The sequence below is a fragment of the Chrysemys picta genome, chromosome 1 (assembly GCF_011386835.1).
Source record: "Chrysemys picta bellii isolate R12L10 chromosome 1, ASM1138683v2, whole genome shotgun sequence".
Classification (NCBI taxonomy): Eukaryota; Metazoa; Chordata; order Testudines; family Emydidae; genus Chrysemys; species Chrysemys picta.
Genome location: NC_088791.1, coordinates 85,066,121 through 85,088,269, shown reverse-complemented (window position 1 = coordinate 85,088,269; position 22,149 = coordinate 85,066,121). Strand labels below are relative to the sequence as shown.

The 22,149-nt window shown below is 43.5% G+C and overlaps 1 long non-coding RNA gene across 1 annotated transcript; it reads right to left on the bottom strand.

Moving 5' to 3' along the window:
- Positions 1–480: 480 nt before the first annotated feature.
- On the bottom strand, positions 481–2,699 carry LOC135983809 (uncharacterized). The gene is made up of 2 exons (XR_010601627.1): positions 1,572–2,699; positions 481–1,137 (listed from the first exon to the last, which is right to left on the bottom strand). It is a non-coding gene; the product is annotated as an uncharacterized LOC135983809 (long non-coding RNA).
- Between the last annotated feature and the right edge of the window lie 19,450 nt (positions 2,700–22,149).

Genomic DNA, 22,149 nt, shown 5'->3' with positions numbered 1-22,149 from the left:
ACATGGCTCATGAAGCCATACACAGGCACCCTGGACAATAGTAAGGAGCTGTTCGACTATAGGCTGAGCAAGTGCAGAATGGTGGTAGAATGTGCATTTGGACGTTTAAAAGCGCGCTGGCGCAGTTTACTGACTCGGTTAGACCTTAGTGAAACCAATATTCCAATCGTTATTGCCGCTTGCTGTGCACTGTGAGAGTAAGGGGGAGACGTTTATGGTGGGGTGGGAGGTTGAGGCAAATTGTCTGGCCGCTGATTACTCGCAGCCAAACACCAAGGCGATTAGAAGAGCACAGCAGAGCGTGCTGCACATCAGAGAAGCTTTGAAAACCAGTTTCATGACTGGCCAGGCTACGATGTGACATTTCTGTTTGTTTTTCCTTGATGAAAACCCACCCCCCTTGTTTCACTCTACTTCCCTGTAAGCCAACCATCCTCCCCCCTTCAATCACTGCTTGCAGAGGCAATAAAGTCAATACTGTTTCAAAATCATGCATTCTTTATTAATTCGTCACACAAATAGGGGGATAACTGCCAAGGTAGCCCGGGAGGGATGGGGGAGGAGGGAAGCACCAGTCGAGGTGGTGGATGAGGGGAGGAGGGAAGGACAAGGCCACACTGCACTTCAAAACTTATTGAATGCCAGCCTTCTGTTGCTTGGGCAGTCCTCTGGGGTGGAGTGGTTGAGTGCCCGGAGCCTTCCCCCTCCCCCCACGTTCTTGGCATCTGGGTGAGGAGGCTATGGAACTTGGGGAGGAGGGCGGGCGGTTACATAGGGGCAGCAGCGGCAGTCTGTGCTCCTGCTGCCTTTCCTGCAGCTCCACCAGACGCCAGAGCATATCAGTTTGATCTCCCAGTAGCCTCAGCATTGCATCCTGCCTCCACTCATTGCGCTGCCACCATCTCTCATCTTGCTCCCGCCCCCTCTCTTCTCATTCGTCCCTCCTGTCCTCGCGTTCATTTTCTGCTTTCCTGGACTCTGACATTGTTTGCCTCCACACATTTTGCTGAGCTCTTTCAGTGCAGGGGGACTGCATGAGCTCAGAGAACATTTCATCCTGAGTGTGGTTTTTTTGCCTTCTTATCTGCACTAGCTTCTGGGATGGAGATAATAGGGGTACCATTGAAACATCTGCAGCTGCGGGAGGAAAAAAAGGGAGAGTAGTATTTAAAAAGACATTTTAGAGGACAATGGGTAAACTCTTTCATGGTGAACCAAGCTGTTAACATTACATAGCACATGTGTTTTCGGTACAAGGTCGCATTTTGCCTCTTATATTGAGGGCCTGCCGGTTTGGTGTGAGAGATCACACATGCAGGGCCGGGCAACGGAATTCAGCTTGCAGGCAGCCATGGTAAGCCACAGTCTTTCAGCTTCTTCAACCTTCATAACATGTGGGAATGGTTTCAAAACAGCAGCGCCCTCCTTTCCCATACCAAGCACCCATTGGGTTGGCCATTTAAAAGGAGGGGCTGTACTGGCCGCGAATGCATCCCAAGTCTTCAGGGCAAATTAATCATTAAACACACTTGCTTTTAAACCATGTATTATATGTACAAAGGTACACTCACCTTCTCTGGCTTCATGGTCCGTGAGCCCGCCTTGGTATTTGCTCCAGGGTGATAAACAGTTATTTATTTATTTATCGTTCCTGGCTGTTGGGGAGAATGGTTTCTCCGCTTGTGTGCTGTGCGCAATCCTCATCCTCCTCCACCTCCTCATCTTCCTCATCCCCAAAATCCTCATCCCTGTTGCATGAGACTCCCCCCCTGCAGGAGTCCACGGACAGGGGTCGGGTAGTGATAGGGACCTCCCCTAGAATTGCATGTCTGGGGCTCTGACCCAGAGTGGCCGTTTGCCTCTTTGGTTTTTCGGTAGGCTTGTCTGAGATCCTTAATTTTCACATGGCCCTGCTGAAGATCCCTGTTGTAGCCTCTGTCCATCATGCCCTTGGAGATTTTTTCAAATATTTTGGCATTTCGTCTTTTGGAACGGAGTTCTAATAGCACGGATTTGTCTCCCCAAACAGCGATCAGATCCAGTACCTCCCGTTCAGTCCATGCTAGAGCTCTTTTGCGATTCTGGGACTCCATGGTCACCTGTGCTGATCAGCTCACCACGCTGGTCAAACAGGAAATGAAATTCAAAAGTTCCCGAGGCTTTTCCTGTCTACCTGGCCAGTGCATCTGAGTTGAGAGTGCTGTCCAGAGCGGTCACAATGGAGCACTCTGGCATAGCTCCCAGAGGCCAATACCATCGAATTATGTCCACACTGCCCCAAATTTGACCCAGAGATGTCGATTTCAGCGCTAATCCCCTCGTCGGGAAGGAGTACAGAAATCGATTTTAAGAGCCCTTTAAGCCAACAAAAATTGCTTTGTCGTGTGGACGGATGCAGAGTTAAATCGATCTAACACTGCTAAATTCGACCTAAACTCATAGTGTAGACCAGGGCTAAGTGTGTGGAGAGGGGGCAGGGAGGGAGGAAACTACAAAAAAGGGTCACCTTGCAACTGGAAGAGCAGCTGAAAAGCCAGCCAGGCCAGTGAAAAACCATTATGTTCTGGGTATAAACTCCTCTGTCCATGCTTATATATGTAATTTGAATGAGTAATCTAGTCAAGTTCAAATGGATGGCCCATGTGGCATAGCTACTATATGCTCAAACTCCAAGCATGTTGATGAACTATATATTCTGCTGGACTTCTTGCTTTTCCAGATTCTTCCTAGGGCTACCTATGGAATACAAGAATAAAAATAATTTTTGTCTGGCAGTCAGTGCTGAAGACCACTCATTTGTAAAGTGCTAGTTCACCTACAGCTGATGTTAAGGCTTGAGGGCTTTGGTTTAAACCATTATTCATACTGGCAGAAATCATTTCAAGTTAAAGAAAGGATTTGTCAGTAAACTTCTAAGGGCTTGTCTTCACTACCTGCCTAGATCGGCAGGTAGAAATTGATCTCTCGGGGATCGAATTATTGCATCTCGTTGGGACGCGACAATCGATCCCTGAATTGACACACGTACTCCACCAGCCCAGGCAGGAGTAAGCGCTGTCGACGGGGGAGCCGCAGCGGTCGATTTGCCACCATCCTCACAGCGGGGTAAGTTGGATTGGATACATCGAATTCAGCTACACTATTCACGTAGCTGAATTTGCGTATCTTAAATTGACACCCCCCCCAAATGTAGACCTAGCCTCAGTCAAAGTAGATCAAGGTTTTTTGTTCCAGTCCAGTCAGCATTTTGTCCTTCCTCATCCCCAGATTTAAGTTCAGAAACCCATATCATTATGTAACTCAAACCATTATGGAACTGACCAAGAAAGCTGTGCAGAGATAACAAATGGGAACAGTTTTAAAGACTGGAACACTTTAAAGAAGTGGTGAATCCAACAGCAGTTAATTTCTCCAAAAATATTCAGCAGAAATCCAAGCAACATACTACCAAATTTTAAAATACACATTTACCCTTATGTTAGCAGATTCTTGAATATGAAACTGACTTTTCTTGCTTTGCATAGAGAGAAGTAACATGGGTGATGAAGTACCAAACCCTTCTTTTTAAAATATAAAATATTCTACTACACACTACACAGAACACTAAAGTTAGAAAATGTGGCTGTATTAAATATTAATATTTTGTAAGAATTTTATCGCTATTTCAATACTAAATGTGGCCAATAGCCATACATGCTCTTATCCTTATAGCTGCTGAGCAGGTGTGCAGGTAACTGGTTACCAAGACAACATATTGGCAAGGGATTAGGACAGACACTTGTAGGTGTATAACTGTGAATAATGCAAACATTACTAAGTGATACATTTTTCATGATCTTTACTTCATGTTGTTTTATGACATCTAATATTTTGCCTGTTGAACATGCCCCTATTAAGAATCCAATTCAAACCCTACAAGTAGATGCAGTAATAGTTTTAATAAAACAAACAAACACCATTTTGTGTATTTCTTACATGTGTTAGATAAGCAGTTATCCAAACATCTGTTCAATTTCCTGTGTCACATTTAGAAAAAGTAATTGGCAAGGAACAGATTTTATAAAAATTAAAATATTTAAAGAACTATGGGCAGTTCATAAACTTTAATCATCCACAGATCATCAAGAAACAAGCTCCTTGGAAGGAATGCACCCACATTGATAATTCTATCTTATTTATTCTAGTGCCAGATTTCAAATTCCTTTTGTAATTTGTGTAGCTTTGTTTTGTTAGGCTCTGGAAAGCACTTTGAAACCTATGAAAGTGCTATATAAAATGAATAATAATGTTAAGTAATTATGCTAGTTAGTAAGAATATGCACAAATGCATAGAGACTGCATATTAAATGGTTTTCTGTTCTTAGTCACAATTTGAAATGCTGTTCATAACACAAAGCTTAATGTATATTACAATTGTAATATCTCAGTGCTAACTTTAATTGGGCATTTTTATACAGTCGGAACACAGGCTAGTTGAATATTCCCTGACAGCTAGGGGGAAAAGAAAACACGATTCACCACTTTTTTGTAATGGTCCTAGGATACTGAACTATGATGTACTAAATTGCTTAGCTTCGAGAATACGTAGCAATGGAAGCCTGCTCCTAACCTTTTGACCTACTGGGATACACACTGACAAATTCATACAATTTCAAACAGCTTAACTCATGTCTATCAGCTGTAATATACTCAATATTTGATGGAAAGGGTTGTTAAATTTCTCTGTCCCTCCCTCCCACCATGGTGAGAGAAAAGCCAAGTACATAATCCTCCAAGTATTTAATTCTTAAACATTTTGCCTTTTTTTGGTTTGTGTTTTAGGGGTCATTGCTATATATTCTAAATTCCAAAGAGAGGATAATAAAAATTGAGAAATTCTGACACGTGGACTTAGGAAATTTGCTTTTTAAATGCAACCTAGTGAGCACAAAGACATTTATACTTATTTATTTCCCATTATCAATCCTCTAATATAACCGCCTCCTGCCTTGGAGGGTCTATCTTCTACTGTTAATAGTAAAGCAATATTTCAGTCTTGAGACTAAATCCTTAGAGAGCGGTTTTAAGATTAGACTACGATAACATTTTCAAAAAGGTTCCTAAGTCATTCAAGCACAAGTCCCATTTTCAAAGTAACAGCCAGATTTTCAAAGGTATTTAGGTACCTAAAGATGCAGGCAGGTGCTTTTGAAAGTCCTAGTAGGTGCCTAAGCAAGTTAGGTGCCTAATCTTCAATGGGCATTGAACCTGTTTCGGTGTTTTTGAAAATCCTGCTGGACACCTAAATACCTTTGAAAATTCTGGCCCTCGGGAGCTTAAGTCTCATTGAAAGTCAATGAAATTTAGGGTCCTAAGTGCCTGAGTCACTTTTGAAAATGGGACAAAGGTGTTTCTGAAAATTCTATTCCAGGTATTAAATTTAAGACCCAAATCCTGCAAACATGTGTAACTGTGCTCATAAGAAGTCCTGCTGACTTCAATGGCAACCAAATGACCAAATTTGTAAGATAAGGGTCATAATTTTGTTGCAGACAGTTCTGAAAAGACAAAAGTGATACCCTGTCACCACTTTATTGGACTGAATTACAATTCCCTCTGATCAGTGTCCTCCAAAGAAACAAGCACTATCTGCTTCAAGTTGCAAACATTCTTAACATCCCAACCTGGTTTATATTAAAGCTAAAGCTGAAAATCAAAGCCCAAATTATGCAAGTAGCTACCTACTAGGTATATAGTTACGCCTACAAGAAGCCCATAGAAGTCAATGAAACTCCACAAAGGAATTACACGCATGTAACTGTTAGCAAGATTATGCCTCAAGTGTCACAAACCATATTTGAAAGGCTTGACTATCTATGCCTTTACGGAATACAAGGACTTATTGTATAGAGTCAGAGTTGTCCTGAAGCTTTGATTGCTTATTTTAAAATAGAGAGTCTTTATTCCTCCACTAGAAGCACAAAATTCAGTGCAGGAGAAACGGAATGTGGTACTGGCAAGATCACAGAACTAGGGTTGCCAGGGGTCCAGTTTTTGACTGGAACGCCCAGTCGAAAAGAGACCCTGGCAGCTCCAATCAGCACTGCCAACTGGGCCATTAAAAGTCCTGTCAGCAGCGCTCCCCGCCTGCCCCAGCTCTGCGTGGCTCCCGAAAGTAGCCGTCAGTCCTTGGGGCCCCTAGGTGCATGGGCAGCCAGGGAGGCTCTGCGCACTAGCCCTGCCCCGAGTGCCAGCTCTGCAGCTCCCACTGGCTGGGAATTGCGACCCATGGGAACTGCGGGGGCAGCACCTGCAGGCAAGAGGGTAGCGCACGGAGCCTCCCTGGCCACCCATGCAGGGACTTGGCGGCCACTTCCCGGGAGCTGAAGTAAGCGCTGCCAAGACCCCTTACCCCCACCCCCTGCCCAGGCCGGAGTCTCCTCTCACACCCCAAGCCCCTCATCACCGGCTTCATCTGGAGCCTGCACCCCGAGCCCATACCCGCCCCCCCGCACCTCAACCCCTGCCCCAGCCCAGGGAAAGTGAGCGAGGGTGTGGGAGAGCGAGCAACGGAGGGAGGGGGTGGGGCCTCAGAACTGACAGGGCATGGGTGTTCGGTTTTGTGCCATTAGAAAGTTGGCAACCCTACACAGAACTCTTAAGTTTTTATTAATACATTCCTCCCTCCTTTCTAGCTATTTTTATACTTTTATGTGGTGAGCTTTTCTGACTCACCTATTGAATCTTATGTTTGTTTAAGGAATAATTATATTGGTCTTGTGCGTCTGTCTGCATAATTGGGATGTTTCAGTTTCACTGTTAATGAACTGAACCTTCCCCTTACTCCCAAATTTAGTTTCTTTCTTTTGCAAAGACAATCAGCAATGAAATTGCTGCATGGAATCATGCTGGCACTATACAATACAGTGTGGAAATAATGTGATAAGAGGCTTAAAAAAATAAATTTCTTCCTTTGCAGCACATCTCTTCATATATAACTGTATACAAAGGGGAACACCTCTATATATAGTATCTAGCATTTAAGGATATAGGGAACAAAGTTGCTTTTGTTTTGTTTTTTAAATTAGATCTAGAACTGAGTCCTGTTTGCCTTATTCATGTAAACTAGATAAACAGGATTTGGATCCTTGTGTTGTCACTCTTCCTCCAACATGATCCTCTACTGTTCTTGCTGCTTCTGCCTCTGGGGGCAAAATATCACCCATATCTTTATGCTTCCTCTTTAAAAAGCCTGTCTGTCTCTCCCTGTTCCCCGCCCCCCTTTCCCCAACTGATATAATCTAAGCTAGTGTGGTAGTGAGTGTATCTCAAATTCCTTTACTCTAGCAGAATAAGATGTTCTCTCACACATACCTTCTACTAAATTTGTATTTTCTATTTACTTTGTTTGTTTTAATAATAGAAGAAATTACCAGGAAAGAGAGAGCACTGAGCTACAGGACAAAGCTACAAGGACAGAATAGTTCACCCCAATCTATATTTGAAAAAAAAGGAACTCAAATTTGACCCAAAATGTAAGCAAATTTAAAAAAAAATGCAAAAGGTGATGACAAGAGAAGTGCCATGGGATCAGAAGATAAAAACATATTGCGAAGTCAAAAATGCATTAATTTACACTCTGCTTATTGTTTATGCTGAAAGTAAACTTGACAAGCTATGAATGAATTTTCTGAATGTCACTGTATAGTTTTCCAGTGATCACAGGACGTATGCTAACATTGTTTTTCTGATGGTAAGAACTGGGAGCCAAACAAATTCTCCACTTATCAATCAGTTCTTTGATTAGCAAGTATTTTCTCTGGGTGTGTAATTGTTTCTGTTTCTACTACTAGCATTGCTTCTGCTGATCAAATCTTTGCAACCTGGTCTTCAAAAATGGTCTTAAAAGTGGAACAACTTAAAAGATAATTTAATTTAAACTGTATATTGCTAGATGCATCATGTCTCATTTATATGACTAAGATACAGAATACACAAATAGCATAGTATCACAGGTGGTGAGAAGAAATCGAAATGAAAATAAACCATCTGTTTTCTGAATCATTTGCGGTATTTGAAATTTATATTAAAATATTCACAAAGGTACACAAATAAAAAGTATTTTATAGCATTATTAAAAAGCTTTTACAAACATGAAATTATATAGGACCCAATTATGATCATTCCAGCCTGTTAGATTGGATTGAAGGGCAAGGAAAAAGAGAAATGGAGGTTCTTCAAGAGGTGGAATACAGATAGGGACCACACATGTGGATACCTTGTGCCCAAGATCTGAGACTTCTAGCAAGTAGTGTCAGTCGGCTGCAGCTGTTCACCTCATGCTCCAAACCGAGGGCATAAGGAACAGTGCGGATCGACACCTTTCCAATTCCTTTTCTTACCATGAATCCAGTCATGATTCACAGCAGTGGGGAGTGAAGAGTTGATGAGGGTGTGTAGTTGAATACAGATGGTGACCATGCATCTTGAAGGACCTCCAGCTACAGGTAAGTAACCTCCATTTCTTCTTTCTTTCAGTGCTGGTCCCTACGTGCATTCCACACGTGGGTGACTAGTAAGCAACAGTCAAGCAGGAAAGGGTTTGAGGATATTGTTGGTATAGATGTGTGCAGTACTGTTGTCCCCACAGCTGCATCTGCAGACGAAGCTGGACTAATGTATAATGTTTTGTAAAAGTATTACTAGAGCTCCAGCTAGCTGCCCTACAGATGTCCACTATAGGTATGTCTGAAGAGAAGCCAGGAAAGTTGTTTGTGCTCTAGCAAAGTGGACTGGACTCTCACCCACCCAGAGGAGGAATATGTGCCAGTTGATAAGTCTAATGTAACCGGAGATCCACTTACAGAATCTCTGAGCTGATAATACTTGTCCCTTAGATTGCTTCATTAAAGTGACAAATAGCCTAGGCATTGTCCTAATTGACTGTATGCTCTGCAAACAAAATGCCAAAACCCATCAGATGTCAAGAGAGTGAAGTCTTCTTTCCAAATCCTCATCCTTCCAATGAGGAGAGAAGTGAATAGGTTAAATTTCTGAGTTCCACATGAATCATCTCAGTAACAGTCTTCAAATATGTCAAGGGCTACTTTTAAGAGGATGGTGATCAATTGTTCTCCATGTCCACTGAAAGTGGGACAAGAAGTAATGGGCTTAATATGCAGCAAGCGAGATTTAGGTTATGTATTAGGGGGAAAAAAAACTTTCTAACTATAAGGATAGTTAAGCTCTTGAACAGGCTTCCAAGGGAGGTTGTGGAATTCCCATCATTGAAAGCTTTTAAAGTATAGGTTAGATAAACACCTGTCAGGAATAGTCTAGGTTTACTTGGTCCTGCCATGGCACAGGGAGCTGGACTGGATATCTTCTGAAGGTCCCTTCCATTGTTGTGTTGGTTTCACCATCAGCAGGAAAGTTCTCTTGAGGCTCTACAGGAATCTGGGTTTTTGTTGTTGGATGAATAAAAAACAGTAGAGCCATCAAATGGGGAATAGAAAGTGCAGATTGCTGCAAGGTGGACCTGTAACGAGCTAACAGAAAAGCCCTAGGTCTCAAGAATGAGTAGGCAGTCTAAAATAACAGGATTCCCACAGATTCTGGGGATAATTGGTTCTGTTGTGTCCTAGTGAAGGAACACCTCCTTTTGGCCAGATAGGCAGAAAGAACTCCACCAGAAAATGCTATGATCCTGAGACCCCTCATTGCCCTCAGGCCAGACTGTAACGCATATCAGGCCTGACACTCACGCCTCCACCACATTGATTCTTGGGGAACCTCAGTGTAAGCAACTAAGCCAGGATAACAGTTCACCCCAGTCACTCATTGTTACAATACATCCCCAGCATAGATTTCAGTGTTCCCTTGAAAACTTTCAATAAAACCATTTGTTTCTGGGTTCTCCAGAATGCACTCAATAGCTGGGACATGAAATTTGACGCAAGATCTGACAAAGTCTCTTAAGAAAAACCTACTCTGCTGAAAAGAGAGAAAAAAGAACTTTTGCCACTGTATCAACTTCTATACTAGACAAGGCAGCTGCTTCTGGACATGTAGTGGCATAGTCCACTACCACCAAAAAACATATTTCTTACCCCTTTGGGATGGTCAGGTCATAGGGCCTATAATATCCATTGCCACCCTAAAAATGCCTCCTTGATTACAGGTAAAGGTTGTAGGGGAGATTTATGAGACCTTATAGGCCTCTTCCACTTCTGACATAAGTCACAAGACCTGCAATAGTCTGTCACCTCATTCTGAATATCCAGCCAATAGACATTCCTTTTTAAACCTTTCATATTGTCCTCTGAGTCTCCAAGTGACCTGCAAAAGGACAGTCATAGGCTAACATCATTAGCTCCCTATGAAGCTTAAATAGGCGTAACCAGTTGCTTGTCTGACTTTCCAGCACTTATTTTTCTCCACAGGAGCTTCTCTATACATCCTTCCCTCCTCTTCCAGAAACCTTATAAAACATAGGTTAGGGAGAATGGGGTAAGTTAGGGTCTGCACTCTGTTCTGCTGCAAATTTCTGCCTGCTGTCAGCTCTGATGGCTGCCTCATCCACTGGGAGTGGCTCCTCCCTGGACACACACTGCTTTCTATGCTAGGGATGGGAATGTCTCCTGCTCCCTTAGCTGTTTCTCTGTCTTCACAATTCCCCTTCTGGGATTACAGAGCAACATTCCTTTTTACTTTGGTTTAGACATAGTTTGTCCTAGACATAGTTAATCATTAACCTTGAGAACTTCTGCTCGAATGCAATCCAACATACCAACTTTTAAAATGCCTTCTAGACCTCCTCACTCCAAGTGCACTTTAGCCAAAGGCACAGTGGTTTTAAGTTTTCCCATTGCCAGGAGTTCTAAGTTTTCGCCAAGTAACACATCAGTTTCCCTGACCATGCCCTCTGATCAAAAAGATCTGGGTGCCAGTGTCTCACTGCCCTGGGCATTCTTTCCCATTTAACTTTGCAACTTTAATAAATTCAAGAGCAACCTCTAATAGGTTGGACCCTACAAAATTAATCAGGAGCTCCTCAGACACCTATGTGGGTCTTGTGTTTAGGACAGACACATTAACTTTGGTTGGATGAGTGTGGTCTTAGATTCCCTTTGTTTAGGGCAATTGTCCCTCAGGTGAGGAGGGACTGCAATCAGGATTACCAGAAGGGAGTCAGTTCTGGTGAGATGAGTGTTTGCGCTCCCACTCATGCTCCCTTTTCACAGGCATAAAAGAGGTCCCCCCTTCACACTGGACTTCGGTTCTTCTTTTTGTGGCTCGCACTTACTGAACACTCTGGTTTGGTACATAGAAATCAGCCACCTCCTGTACAAAGCCCAGGGATATATCCCAAATGGCCTCTGATCTCCTCAGAGCATATGCCCAGAGAGCATTCTAGTGCAAAGAGGTCAAATAACTGGTCATAATTCTCAGTCCCTTCCCCTTTCACTCATTTTCTCATCAAATCACATTTTATATACACTTTCTCTGTGGTTCATCTTATTTTTGAGGTCTCTAAACATTAACCTACACACTTCAGGGGTAATTTGAAACTTTTGTAATGCAACCTTTTAAAAGCGAGTATATTTCAAAGCCTGTTCAATTTCCATTTCATTAAATACATGTAATGCTTTACCTGAGAGTTTGGAGAGAAGCACTGGAATCTTCTTGTTGTCTGGAGCTTTATGCAATTCGCACAGTCTCTCAAAAGTAGTGAAGTATTCCTCAATACAATCCATCTTTTTGTATGTCAGACACAAATTTATCCAAACTGTGTATTCCTTGGGGAGATGGCATACCTGGAAGCTATAGAATCTGCCCATGCTTTTCCCACCAGCTCATGTTGCCTTTGCTTCTCTCTTTCCAGTTCCATGGCTTCCTCCTGCTGCTGTTTTTCTGCCTCCCTGTCTTTGACTCCCAGGTCAGTCTCACTCCTTTGGTGCTCTTGGTTCTTTCCATTTTTGCCAACTCCAAATTTTTGGTCCACTCTGCTATCTCCAACTTCTGTAACTTTATCTCAGACAGCTTGAATTGAATGACTGTCTCGCTGTGGGCTGTGTTTTGCCCTCCAATCCCTTTGGTAGTCTAGTCCGCCTACTAATTTTTATATACTCTCCTTTGTTTCCTTTTGGACAAGGAAACACAACAAAGTAACAAAAAAAACTAGCCTTTTCTGACTGTTCCCAGCCTCCTCAGTCTGAATTATTTAAAAAAAAAAAAAAAAAAATCTAGCTCACAGGTGCTTGAAGTGTGAACCACAGTCATCCAGCAAGCTGTGTGTAAATCCTGCCATCTATGCCACTGGGATGCTCTGGGCACCCAAAACTGTAAAAAAAAAAAAAAAAGCTTTGTTAGGGCTTAAACCGTGTTTCAGGTTCTTGATGCTCCAGTTTGTCTGCCTTGCAACAAACTCCTTGAGACTCTGCCAGTCTAAACCTTGCCTTGCAGGTAACAAGTCCGTGAACCCCAGTTCCCGAGGGACATCTCCCTACAGTGTCCAGGCCCTCTCCCTTGACACTAACAGAAACTAAAGAAAAGATGGTTATGATTCAAAGTGGCTGACCCTACTGTATCATTGGAAGTGGCAGAGGGCCAACTTTACAGTAAGTCATATCAGGCCTCACACTCACTATCCCCAACACACTGTTGTCATAACACGTATCCAAAAGGTATCTTGTAAGCTATCCTCTAAACTGATACAATCTGGTCACGAATATCAAGTGATGTATGTAAGTATGGCTTGTATAAATAGTTGTGCGTGCATGCTGGAAATGTGTTAATATTTATTTTGGAGGCAATGGTTAAATCGAGTCTGCACTAGAGAAAGGAATGTAGATTTACTTGTCTGACTGTCCTCTGTCTGCAATCAAGTCAATGAAAGTACATTTATGTATAAGGTAAACAAAGCCATCAAGCTAACAAGCAATGGAGGAAACACTTTAGTGGGCACACCGGAGGTCAGTCTGCACCCAAGAAGTCTTCCTGACTCTTGAGGCAGACACAATGGACTTTGGGAAATATAAGGGCAGCAAAAGGTCATTGTAGCCATCCATCACTTAGAGAAGAAAGGGGACAGAATGCTCTGATTCTGTGAAAGTTGGATCCCCTGAAGGGCTGGAGATGCTGGCAACAATGTAAGTGAGAAAACTGAAAAGATTGTAACTTGCTAACACTAAGCTTTAGTCACCAGAAATCATGTTTTTGTTTTGTTTGTAATCATATGTCTCTTGCTTAGTATCACTTAAATCTCTGTTCTTTATTCATAAAACTTATTCTTAGTTTTACTATAGCCCAACCCAGTACTGTTATACTAACGTATAGTACGAGTCCTCAAACTAACAGGCTGGTGTCTGGAGGCAGCAGATTTATTATTTCTATGAATGTCCAATGAGAGGGACTAGACACTGCAAAGAAATGTCTCTGGGTAACTCAGAAACTGGGGTTCACTGATTGTTACCTGCAAAGCAAGGTTTAGGCTGGCAGAGTCTGACAAGGCAGACAAACTGGAATGTCTGGGAGCTGACACACAGTTTAAGCCCCACAAAAGCTCTCCCTTGTTGAGGCAGAGGGGGTAACACAGTGGCTTGTGGTTTTGGGTGCCCTGAGACATAGGCGCCAACTCCGTGGATGCTCCAGCTCCCTCCCCGTCTTGCCCGGCACCTCCCACCCACCTGCAGCACCACTGATCAACGCCTCCCCCTCCCTTTCAGTGCCGCCCACCCACCACAGATCAGCTGTTCCATGGCATGCAGGAGGCACTGGGAGGGAAGGGGTGTGCTTGGGGGAGGGGGTGGAGCTGGATGGGAAGGGATGGGGACTTGTGGGAAAGGGTAGAGCAGGGGTGGAGTGGGTGCAAGGCCTGGGGGCAGAGTGGGGGGTTGAGCACCCCCAGGGCCAGGAGGAAGCCAGCACCTGTGCCCTGAACAAAGCATCAAATTGCTTTGACTGATAATAGGTTAACCAGCCTACATACATAATTGCTCTAGGTCTAATGTCCATCCAAATACAAGGCCTTGAGAAGAAGAGGGCCTTGGCTGAATGTTTGGTTTTGATGTTCTCTTGAGTCAGTAGGTCTAGAAAGGGTTGGATGGTGATGGGAGGATGGGTTGATATTCTCAAAAGGTCTGAAAACCAAAATTGCCTGGGCCAGTTACGCAATGAGAATGACCCAAGCTTTGTTGTGGCAAATCTTTTGTAGAACTTGTGATATCCGTGGAATGGGAGGAAATGTATACCTGAAGTGGTCTGTCCAAGGTAGCAGAAGTGCATTGCCCTTAGAGACCTAGCCCAGAGCTGCTCTGGAGCAGTAGAGGGGAAAATTTCTGGTTAGTTTGGGAGACAAATAGGTCCCAGGATGGTGTTGCCCAGTAGATGGCCTTGTTCAGGACAGAATTGTACATCTTCCATTCATGGTCTGTAGAGAAGTGTCTAATGAGGCTGTCTGACAGAGTTCTACACAGCTGGTAGGTAAGCTGCCAAAAGAGTTATGTGGTTTCTATGTAGTTAAGTCTAGGGTCGCTTGTATAAAATCTATGGTCTTTGTGGAAGTCACAGTGGACTTTTCTATGTTGACACAAATTCCCAAGGATGATAGCAGACAAAGTAGAAATAGGATTGCTGATTAAAACTCCTTGCTGGATCTGCCAGTCAAGAGCCAGTCATTGAGACACAGAAAGAAGGTGAAGCCATATTGTCTCATACAGGCCCCCACCACTATGTCAGGATTACAAGGAGAGCCAGGGCCAAATATTAAAGCAGGTGCAAACCTGAGGCTGGGAGTAGCCAAGGAGTTCATAGTCAGGTTCCAGACTTCCAGCTTATGCTTGGAAGGGCAATACCAGTTGTCTGAGTCCAGCTTACAGGGGGATCTCCCCAGCCTGGATCTGACTGGGGTCCCACGGCCTTCTCCAAAAGATGTTTTAGCCAGAGATCTTGACCCTCACAGACTCAGGGAGGGAAGGAGCAAAGGGGGAGATGCAAGCCATGCCCAGGCAGTAAAAGCAGTGCTGGTGATCACTCACTTATTGAGAAGGAGTGAGGGGCGGGATATACACTTCTTAAACTCCAGGACTCTGGCTATAGTCCTTTTCTGTAGGAAGGAAAAAACTCCAAGATGGAGTTAACTAAGCTATATTAACTATAAAAACTAAAAGTACTAAGAAACCAAGAACTATTTAAAATATTTTCAGATTAAGATGAAAAAGGCAGAGAGCTGTGGACACAGAGGATTCTGACTCAGGCCTTGTGGCAGTAAGAAGAGGAACTGAAGAGGTGTTAGTCCACCCTGCCCCTGATATTCTTAGTTCAGAGGATGAAGAGAACAACTGAGCAGGTGCAGACCAACAGACACTACTTGCTAGAAATCTCTGATCTCAGGTTCATGGTGCATGCGTATTCGCAACACTCATCACCGATGCATCATGTCTCAAAAGGTATAATGCCCCCAGGCACCACCACTCAGACTGTGCATCTCCTTCTCCATCCCAGACACAACTGAGCTCAGGATAAACTTAAAAGTAACATTTAAATTTGGGGGCACAATTTACAATTAGTAAAAGCAAGCTTTCACAAGATGTATGCACAGAAGTGTTTCAAATAGACATTCCCCTACAATACAAACATTACAGTACTGAGAATCTAAAATATAAACTGGCTGCAAACAAAAATGAACACTAAATTGGATTTTAATATTTTTAGCCTCAATAGTTTAAGGTGTGTGACAAGAAACTCTTACTACCAGCTGGCAAGGGGGTTTCAAGAATGTCCTGATTCTAATATGTACATTCTGGTTCACTAAATGAAGTCCAAGGTCAGATACTGGTAATTAATATCATTGTGAAATATCACTGCATAAGGAGTTATACACTGAATAGATTTTCTTAGATTCTCTATTAAGCTACAAGTCACCAAGAGAGGTGAATAATCAGGTTTTATGTCAGACAAGACATATTTACTTATCTCTGTTGTATTAAGTATTATTACGTAACACAATGGATGCCCAATTACAAAGTTATCCAAGAGATACAAAGTTAACAAGCAAGCAGCACACAGGAAAAAATAAGCCATAGTAGTTTTCCTATCTGAGTACAGACAATGAACTTTGGGTAGTAAAAGTTCAAGGCAGAGAAGATACCCCCTGATCCTGCACCTAGGAAGTAAAGGGGCAGTGCATGTACATTCGTGAAAATAGGAGCTCAGTCAATCTTAGTTGAAACGCTGCAGAGAACTGTGGGGGAAGAAAACTTCTTTACATATGAGGTTGACCTATTTAAATTTAGTCTCTAGACAGCATGTTATTATTTTGTTTTTATGTAACCATTTGTTTACAGTATTCTTACTCACTATCACTTGAATATTTGAAAAACTTATAATTGTCTTTTTCTATAAATATATCTCTGTGCTGTGATCAGGGCCAGCTCCAGGGTTTTGGCCGCCTCAAGCAGCCAAACAAACAAACAAGCCGCAATCGCGATCTGTGGCGGCAATTCGGCGGGAGGTCCTTCGCTCTGAGCAGGAGTGAGGGACAGTCCGCCGAATTGCCGCCGAACAGCTAGACGTGCCGCCCCTCTCCGAAGTGGCCGCCCCAAGCACCTGCTTGGTAAGCTGGTGCCAGCCCTGGCTGTGATATTAAACAAGGTGCTGCTGATCCTGAAGTGAATCATACAAACTGGTATGTACACTGTTCCCTCGGGGACAGCAGACCTGGTATTTTTGTGAGTGTTTAGTGGATAAGGGATTACACATTAAAGAGGAACGGTTAAAAAGGGACTCGGGTTCACTGGCGGTTAACCTGTAAGGCAAAGTAAGGGTGGCATAGTCCTGAGGAGATTGTTCGGATAGCTAACAGATTGGTGATGTCAGGGAGCTGACATCCTGTTAAGAAGAGCTCACAAGCAAGATGCCCTCATGCTAGAGGCAGAGGGTAACAAGGTAACCCTCAGTCCTGAGTACCTCAAGAACCATCACAAGGCATTATTAATCACCTACATAAAAAACCTGCTTATAATATATGATTTAAGGTGGAAGTATGCCTTTACCTTAAAATTTAACTCTGCATTTTTAGTAATAAAGGTAGAATATTAAGCTAATAAGAGAAACTTATATGTATAATGTACATGGATAACTATAATAGACCAAATACTAGATTACATGACTGCATATATTTTCTGTGCTGACTGCCAGTAAACAAAACTAAAAAAAATAAAATAAAATAAAATTCACACTGATGTATATGCATCTTGGCAGCTCTTCTCTTCATAAGTTATACCTTCAAGTAATTTCTGTAACAAGGCAATATTCTCAGATACTTACAGTGAAAATATAATAGTACCATTCTGCAGTATAATCTTAATGTTTTGTTCAAATCACAACTCATTGTAGTTTGATCTGCTATCTTGTAAGAATAATCTAACTTCCTAAATTGCACAACATTCTAAATTTCATATCTTGCTATTGATGCTTCTTTAACACAGAAGGACCAGAACACGGCTGGTCATCCTCCCCTCATCCTTGTAAATAGCAAGCTCATAACTGTTTGAATACACCACCTATAGAATTCTTGATTCCAAAAAGAGTTAAATCATGTGTTAGCCCTATTTAATGGATGTAAACTGTGCTGGTGGCACTGGAGACAGGGTGCGTGAGGTAATATCTTTTATTGAATCAACTTCTGTTGGTGAAAGAGATATGCTTTCAAGCTACACAGAGCTCTTCTTCAATAGTGGCATTGATCAGTTATCTTCTCTTAGCAATGGAAAAGCATAAGGTGACTATGCTGATATTTTAATATCCATTAGCAGCCTTTGATACTGCAGACCTTGAAATACTGACACAACCAGGGGTCCCAACAAAAGCGGAGAATGGTGCCATCCATGCCTTTCTTCTGGAAAAAGCCAAAGTATAAGCTATAGGAAATTGCTCGGAGTAAGGTTATGTTTATGTCATGGAGGTCACGTAATCCATGACTTCCAGAGACCTCTGACATTCTCTGCTTCAGCCCCAGGGGCTGCAAGACTGGAGCTGGTAGCCAGCGGGGCCCTGGTAGGGTTCCAGCGAGAGGCAACAGGGGCCCCCCTGCTAGGTTCCAGCGACAGGTGGCAGACTCCTGAGGGGGCCCTCCTCAAGATTCCAGCAACAGGTGACGCTCTCACGTGGGGGAGGGGTATGCCTCCGGCAGATGAGTGGTGGTGTCAGGGAAGTGTTTATTCCCCTCTATTCGGCACAGGTGAAGCCACATCTGGAGTACGGCATCCAGTTTTGGGCCCCCACACTACAAAAAGGATGTGGACAAATTGGAGAGAGTCCAGCAGAGGGCAATGAAAATTAGAGTGCTCGGGCACATGATTTATGAGAAGAGGATGAAGGAACTGAGATTATTTAGTCTGCAGAAGAGAAGAGTGAGGGGAGATTTGATAGCAGCCTTCAATCACCTAAAGGGGAGTTTCAAATAGGATGGAGCTCGGCTGTTCTCAATGGTGGTGGATGACAAAACAAGGAGCAATGGTCTCAAGTTGTAGTGGGGGAGGTCTAGGTTGGATATTAGGAAAAACTATTTCATTAGGAGGGTGGTGAAGCACTGGAATTGGTTACCTAGGGAGGTGGTGGAATTTCCATCCTTGGAGGTTTTTAAGGCCCGGCTTGACAAAGCCCTGGCTGAGATGGTTTAGTTGGGGTTGGTCCTGCTTTGACCTCCTGAGGTCTCTTCCAACCCTAATCGTCTATGATTCTCTTTGAGAAATATGGTCACCCTGCAGCTCCTAGCTGCTGTGGGCAGAGGCCCCTCCCCCCACAGCTTCCAGCTGTTGCGGGCGGAGGGGGAACCCCACAGCTCCCAGTCACCACGGTGGCGGGAGAAACCATGGAGCTGCAACAGCAAAAGTCAGAGAGGTCATGGCTTCCGTGAATTTTTGCTTATTGCCCATGACTTTGACTAAAAATAATCATGACATTATATTAGCCTTACTCATGAGTCATTTATCATGAGGGCTCTCACAGAATACTGAAGGATTCTGATTGAGAGAGGTTACCAATCAATGCATACACAAAGATGCTAAGAGAGTTAACAAGGAGACCTGGACCACTGTGTCCTTAATATGCTGATCTTTCCCTGCTCCCCCATCTCATTTATATCTGATGCAACTGGTGCAGTAGAACGAATGACTCAGTGTCTTTATGAATCTGAGGATTGCACAAGGACTAGCTGGCTGAAGCTCAATCTATACAAGACTAAAGCAGTTTTGGCAGAACTGAAGTTAAAATCCTCACCATTTTTTCTGATTACTAGTACTTATAGGAGTGTGTCCACTATTGGTTACCTAGGTTAGCAGTCTGAAGCCTCATTCGATCCTGGGGTTGCATTTTGATATTCAGGTAGCAACGATGACTAATGGCATTTTGTTTCATCCAAGCATGATAAAAAGAGAGGAACCATTTCCTTCAGATGCAGCTCTGACTGTGACCAGGTGCTTAAAATAGACCAGACTGAGAATGCCACGCTCAGGGCGGACTGCAAGAAACAGGGCAGATACACCCCAAAACAAGTGGCTTATACTACAATTAGATTCACCAAACCAGTGACCAAAAAGAGATCCTCTGCAGTACCACACAGTTAACAAGAAGCCAAAGGACAGTCTCTTTTAGGCATTCCAGCCCTTGATTCCCATCCAGACAAACTGGTCTTCTACAGTGAGAGGTTACTGAAAATGCAATTCACCGTACCAATGGTGAGGTTCTACCAATCCCAAAGGTAGAAACACTTGACTTGGGGGTAATATATATTTCAGATATTACCCAAATATCATGCTGTCAGCCAATCCTTAGTAAACTAAGAATTTATTAATAAAAAGGAAAGAAGAGAGAGAGTTAAATGGTTAAAAGATTATATATACACAGACACACACAGGACTGCAAAGTCCTTAGATCAGGTTTGTAGCAGTGAAAGCCTCTGGTAACGTCCAAAAGATTGGACTGAGGACCTTCCATTGTTCAAAATACTCCTTTTAGTTTTAAATCCACAGTCCAGAGAAGTGGAGCAGGAATGAGGAAAAATGGAGATGTTTCAGTTGCAATTTATACCCTCTCCCATGTGCATGGAAGAGAAGGTTACTCACCTTGTGCAGTAATTGAGGTTCTTCAAGATGGTTGTCCCTGTGGGTGCTTCACTTTAGGTGTCTTGGTGCCCTGTGCTTCTAATTGGAGACTTGTGGTAGCAGTGTCCCAGTTGGCCATGCATGCATGGCAGCCATCTCACACCACTCCGAGTGGCTACCCCACCTGCACACAGCCAACCGCCACCCAGTTCCTTCTCTACCCCAGAGGATCAAACCAAAACGCTGAAGCAGAGGGGAGGAGGGTGGGTAGTGGAGCACCCAAAGGGACAACCATCTTGAAGAACCTCAGTTACTGCACAAGGTGAGTAACCTTCTCTTCTTCTTTGAAGAGTGTCCCTGTGGGTGCTCCACTGTAGGTGATTGAAGAATAGTGTCCCTCAGTGGAGAGAAGGGGCTTTGGAGTTGATGTATGTACGGTGGAGAGCACCACTAGACCAAAGTGAGCGTCTGCAGCTGACTGCTGTTCCGGGGCATAATGTTTGGTGAAAGTATGGGGCAATGCCTAGGTAGCTACTTTACAAATATCCGTAATGAGTACATGTTTGAGAAAGGCTACCAATGTGTACATAGCTCTAATGGAGTGTGTACGAAGTTCAGAAGGAGCTTGCAGATTGTATTTTTGGTAAAATAATTGGATAGTTAGAGATCCATTTAGAAAGTCTGTTTGGAAATGATTTGGCCTCGTGATCATATCCACAAGAGAACGAATAGCCTGGATGATTTTCTGAAAAAGTTTTTGTTCTCTCTATATAGAATGCCAGCGCTCTGAGGTCGTCTAACGTGTGAAGGAACACCTCCCTGTTATTGGTGTGTGGCTTGTGAAAGAATAGGGGTAAGTAAATGGGTTTGTTGAAATGGAAGAGGGAGGCAACCTTAGGTATGAATTTAGGGTGTAGGCGTAGGATTACTTTGTCCTTGAGCAATGTGGTATAAGGTGGGTATGCCATTAGGGCACCCAACTCTCCCACTCTTCATGCTGATGGGATAGCTACTAAAAAGGTGACCTTCATGGATAAGTGTAGGAACGAGCAGGTCGCTAGTGGTTCACAGGGTTTGCCCATGAGGGCACGGAGAACAAGGTAGAGGTCCCTTAATGTGGGATAACTGTTCTCTATACCCTTGAGAAAGTGCTTAGTCAGTGAATGGGTGAAGACAGCGAGTCCGTCCACCTTGTGGTGAAAGGTGGTGATGGCTGACAAGTGTACTCTGAGTGAGCTAGTCGAGAGGCCCGATTTTTTGAGTGTCAATATTTAATCAAGGATAGTGTGTAACAGGGCTGATTGTGGAATGATTTCTTTGTCTTGGCACCAGATGAAGAATCTTTTCCACTTGTGTGCATATGTTTTTCGTGTGGAGAGACATCGTCTGTTAAGTAGAAGGTCTTGGACCTCCTTTGAACAGCATGTTTCGAGTTCTGTCATCCCTGGGATTAGCCATGCTTTGAGATGAAGCGTTGGAATGTTGGGATTACGGAGGCATCCTGTATCAGCAGGTGAGGAAGGGTTCATGATCTGACAGCCATCTGGGTCAGGTATGGGAACTATGTTTGTCTGGGCCGTGTTAACTCTTGTCTGATCTTGTGAAGGACACAACTCAACAAGGACACGGGGGGGGGGGAGGAGAAAGAGGGGAGAGAAGAAAAGGTGTACAGGAGTGGGGCCTCCCATTTCATGAGGAAGGCGTCTCCAAAACAGTTGTGTCCCAGTCCCGCTAGGGAGCAGTATCGTGGGCATTTGCATTGTGGATCATGATGAAAAGTCTATTGAGGAGAATCCCCATTGTTGGAATATAGTTTGCAGAATTTGTGGGTCTAGATCCCACTTGTGCATCATGAGATGTTCCTGCTGAGGTCGTCTTCTGTGGCATTCTGGTTTCCAGGTATGTAAGATGCCGTGATGGAGATGCACCATTGCCAGAGGCAGACTGCTTCTGTGCATAGCAGGTAAGATCGGGCCCCGCCTTGGCAATTTTTATAAAACAGTCACCAACTTGTCCACTTGAAACTGGTTTTTTTGTGGATCAGGGGGAGAAAGTGTTGGCAGGC